Source organism: Camellia sinensis, chromosome 3 (genome assembly GCF_055761805.1).
Source record: "Camellia sinensis isolate YWXY chromosome 3, ASM5576180v1, whole genome shotgun sequence".
NCBI classification, from domain to species: Eukaryota; Viridiplantae; Streptophyta; class Magnoliopsida; order Ericales; family Theaceae; genus Camellia; species Camellia sinensis.
The window spans coordinates 56,663,007-56,667,867 of NC_138963.1; the positions used below are offsets into that span (position 1 = coordinate 56,663,007).

General features: G+C 37.5%; 1 long non-coding RNA gene across 1 annotated transcript; it reads left to right on the forward strand.

The window, feature by feature from the left end:
- Positions 1-2,306: 2,306 nt before the first annotated feature.
- LOC145822539 (uncharacterized) lies at positions 2,307-4,511 on the forward strand. The gene is made up of 3 exons (XR_014363924.1): positions 2,307-2,979; positions 3,626-3,677; positions 4,039-4,511. It is a non-coding gene; the product is annotated as an uncharacterized LOC145822539 (long non-coding RNA).
- Positions 4,512-4,861: the final 350 nt, after the last annotated feature.

Consider the following 4,861-nt stretch of genomic DNA (forward strand, 5'->3'; position numbering starts at 1 on the left):
GTAAGGATAAAGCTCTGTGGAAAGAAGTGATCTGCTCTAGGTATGGTAAATTTTGCGGGGGATGGTCTCCTTTATTGAATCATCCAGTAGGGGTCTCATTGGTTTGAAAGGATATTTCATAACTTTCTATGGTTAATCAGCAATTGGGAGAATTTTTTGGAGAATAGGTTAAAATAATAGTTGGCAATGGGAGGAGGATAAAGTTTTGGTATGACCCTTGGTTAGGTGGCAGAGGGCTGAAGGATGAATTTAATAGGTTGTTTAGTTTATCCACAGAAAAGGAGGGTTCCTTGCAGCAGCTTAGTGCAAAGATTGGTGCCTCAGGTAGGTGGCAGCTTCAATTCAGAAGGTCTCTCCTAGCTTAGGAAGAAGAGGAGTTACAGAGGCTGTTAGGCATGCTTCTCTCAACTCCTAGGCTCAGAGATGGGGTTGAGGACTCCTGCTCTTGGTTAGCTGAGAAGTCAGGTCAGTTCACAGGTGCCTCCGTGTGGAGATGGAGGGCTGCATCTGGTGGGAATGACCTGGTAGTCCCAGTAGGGGTCTGGTGAGTTTGGCCCCTTCAAAGATGCAATTTTTCTGTTGGTTGGCTTGGCGTGGCAGAGTTAAAACCTCATCGTTTCTTTAAAGAATTGGGGCTCTTCATTTGAGTGCTAGTAATTTGTGTGTTTTTTGCTAAGCGGAGATAGAAACTATTGAGCATGTGCTACTGATGTGTCCTTTGGTATGGAAGTGCTGGTCCATATGGTAAAGTGGTGGGATCAGATTTGGGCTATTCCAGGTTCTATAGAAGGTCTGTTGCAGTAGTGGAATGGGGGCAGATACAATCTCAAGTCTTGGGTACTCAAAGTTTGGAATATTATTCCCTCTGTAGTTTTATGGTCAGTTTGGAGGTTGAGGAACCAATGCTTATTTAAGGATGCTATTCCTGATATACAAGTTCTTTGTGATCAGGTGAAGGTGCAGGTAGCTTTGTGGTCCAAATGGCACTTGAAGGTGGAGTATTCAGTCCATGATTTAGTGTCCAACCTCTATCAGATAAGATGGCAGTAAGGTTCAGATTAGTAGAGGTTTGTGCGCAGCTGGTTGTATATCTGGTTGTAGAGGTTCAGAGCAGTAAGGTTCAGGTCAGTAGTGGTTGTGTGCAGCTGGTTGTACATCTGTGTGTGGAAGGCCTAAGTTGGTTTGGTTTTAGCCTGACGTCTGCCTGGTTGTCTACTGATTATGGAGGGTGGGGAGGGGGGCTGCACTTAGTGTGTGAAGTTCTTAGATAGTCTGCAGCTGCATTTTAGATTCATGCTCACTGCTGTTACATGTTTTCATCTGCTCGTGTTGTCCTTCACCCAGAGCTCCCCTGTTCTTCAACTGGTGACAGATCAGGGGTGGAGCATAGTGTTTTGGAATCTGTTCTGTAGACATATGGGCTGAAGTCTGAGTGGTCTGTTGTAATCTGCATTGTAGTGCATTGCATTGCAGTGTTCTGGTAGCTATGCTGCCTTGGTCTCTATGCTGCTTGGGCTGTAATCTGCTTTAGTTCTAAGCTGCCTTGGTTCTGTTTTTGCTGTAGTTTTTTGGGACTGCAGTGTGGTTTGTGTTGTTCTCCTGGGTATTCTTCTGGGTTGATCTGTTGATTTGCTGAGGTTGGGTTGATTTGTGGGTTTGCAGCTCAGGAGCTCTATTTTGGTTTAGTTTTTGGGTCATTTTGCTGATTTGATTTGATCTGTTGGTGCCCAGAAGCTCTGCAATTCTGATTTAATCTGTTGGTGCTGGGTATGCTTCTGGTTGTAGTGAAGGTTCTATTTGATTGCTATGCACTGGTTGGCATTAGGCTGCAGTGAAGGTCTATTTGTGCGGAGGTCTGTCTGTTTGATATGCACTGGCCAGGAGTTGTGGGGAGGTCTGTTCGTGTTTGTAAAGATGGATTGAGTATGACTGTGGGGCAATCCTCCAAAATGGTGTTTGCTACATTCTAAACACTCTGAAGGATCCCTGTATCTGTGCTGCTACTAGGCCTAGCAGTGGGCTGTTATTTTGGGGATGGTGTGCTTTGCATTGGTAGATGATCTGTTCTGCTGCTGGTTTGAGGATGGTCTGATATTGGACTGTTGGTTTTCCTTTGTTGTTCTCTTCATTGTTTTTCTTCTTCTGGGGTTTGGTTCCTCACCAAACTCCTGGGGTGAGCTAGCTTGCTGCTCTTCCCCTCATTTGTTGATGTAATCTCTTGTTTTGTATGGTTTTTGCATCTATAAAGGTTCTCTTTTGCTGATCAAAAAAAAAAAAAAAGAGAGGGGCACACTGGACTAGACACCAAAGAAGATCACAGTCAGTGTCATGGAAATTGTTGGTTGGTTCAATGGATCACCAAATGCCGGCTTGTTCATTTTTTTTGTGTATGCCATATGGGATTGAGGAAGAAGAAAAATAGAAAAGGCTTTATTTACTTTTGTTGATAGATTCAAATGAGAAAAAAAAAATTCAAATTAGGCTCAAATTTTTATATAACTTTAATTTGACCTCCCTAAATTTTGGGGGCCCTTTAATTTATGTGAAGTTAAATTTATGTGAAGTTAGATTGAGCCCCATTTTCTACTTACTAATAATACTATAAGGGCTTAAATAATATGGGACCCTATTTTTACTTTCATCATGATCAAACTTGACATCTCATTCTCAATGCTTATATTGTTTCTTTTTCTTCTTTATTTTTGGGGTAAGTAATTTTTTTCTAATTACTATAGTGATTTTAATTGATATTTATGAGGTTCTTATGATACTTGTCTGATTCAATAACTATAGCCAAACAGCTCATGATGGAACTTCTAATTTCCCATTGATCAATGGAGGGAGCTGTGTTAGACCTAATCATCATGTGGCACCATCTTCAGGGCCACCACAACACAAACCAGCCAAGAAGTCACATAAGTCGTACAGTGTTGAAGACGAAAAAAACTTCGTGCAAGAAGTTGCGATACATGGACAAAAGTATGTTTTACAGCAGATAGTATATGTATCTATAGTCTATATAGGGTTAATTATATTTAGAACCTTTGTATTTGCACTAAAATTTCAATTTAGCCCTTTACTTTCAATTATGCCAGCCAATTTTTACAATTTAAGTCAAGTTCAAATGTCACTCTTTACTGACAGAAGTTGGCAGTTTTAATTGTGGCCTCGAAAATATATTTCATGTGTGGCACACATGCCAATTACGTCAGTTTCACTAATACTAAATGAATAGAAGAGTGATATTGCAAATTGATCTAAAGTGCAAGGGTTGACTATCATAATTGAAAGGAAAGAGATCGAAATGAAATTTCAATCAACATGTAAGATATTAAGTACAATTATTACTTATATATATATATATATATATATATAATATACACTTACATAGATGTAAATCCCAACTTCTCACTTGAAAACCTCAAACTAGAATAATCTGTGCTCCAACAACTTTGAATGTCAAGTTCTTTATTTATTTATTTATTTTTCTTTTTTCAACCCACTAGGTAATACTTATACATACATGGACATTTGCATTGAATGAGAAGGTAGAATTTTGCAATTTCATTAACAACCCTTATTTTATAGCACGTTGATTTTTTCATTGGTATCCCAAATTCTACAGATGGAAAAGCATCGCAAAAAGGTTTCCTGAACGATCAGAAGAAAAATTGAAGGTAAAATGTTTACTTGCAACCCTTCCATACTACATCATAGATTTACCCAATAGTAAACTATTTAGACCATGTTTTTATGTTAATTTTTCCTTTTTATATCAATAAAAATTGATCTAGTAATATATACTTTATTTCCAATTTTTTTTTTTAATTAATAGATATCTATTCGACTCCCCTAAGTCATAACCCCAAACTACATTTCCACCGTGCTAGTAGGTTGTATATATTGCAGTAAATGCCGTTCCATGTATAAACTTTTATTTTCTTTTTTGTCACCATGTATATCTATTCAAGTGTTGCTTATTAGAATATGCTACTATGCTCACATGAGGTGGTGTTTTTGCCTATTGGGGGTTTGCAGCAAAAGTGGAAAGATGTGATGGAAAAAGCAGGCACTAAAATGGACGAGAACAAGAAGAGGCTCCATATTTTTGCCGCTGTTGTCCACGTTACTAAAAAAGAATCCAAGTACAAGCAGAAATTCTAAAAGTGGTTTGAGGAAATGGAAAAAGAAGATCAAGAAATAAAGGCATACGCAGAAAATTGGTTGCGTGAAGTTAGAAAAATAGGTAACTTCACCTCCACACAACTAAACCAAGCAAGGCTATGTTTGGATCAAGGATGTGAAATTTTAAAAAAAAAATTGTATTGAAATATTGATTGTGTAATGAAACAAGGGCCTAAGTGTAGTGTCGTGTTGTTGTTGTTGTTGTTTTTTTTTTTTGTTTTTTTAGATGGGGATTGTAGTATCTGAAGTTGAATGCTTGTTTGTGTGTTTAAGAATCTTAATGTAATTAATAGTGTGGTTTAATATGTTATGAGTGTGATTTGAAAGTTCCAAGTGTGAAGTAGTGATAGTGTTGTTTTGATTTAGATACTCTTTATTATATGTAGTTGGAATGAAGATCTTTATTTCAAAATGTTTCAGATTATAGCACATCATTCAAAATTCAAAATCAAAGTCCGTGATTTTTATGCCAATTTTGAATTTTAAAAGATATATGTCAATGCAATTCTTCCACAAACAAACACTGAATTATGAAATAAACATCTCCATCCATCTATGTAACGGAGAGGCATAAGCATTACAATATTAAAATTATAATAATGAACATGTCCAATGAAAAAGCAAGAGAAAGGGGACAAACACAAAGAAACTAATGTTTACACATAAAAGAGATCCA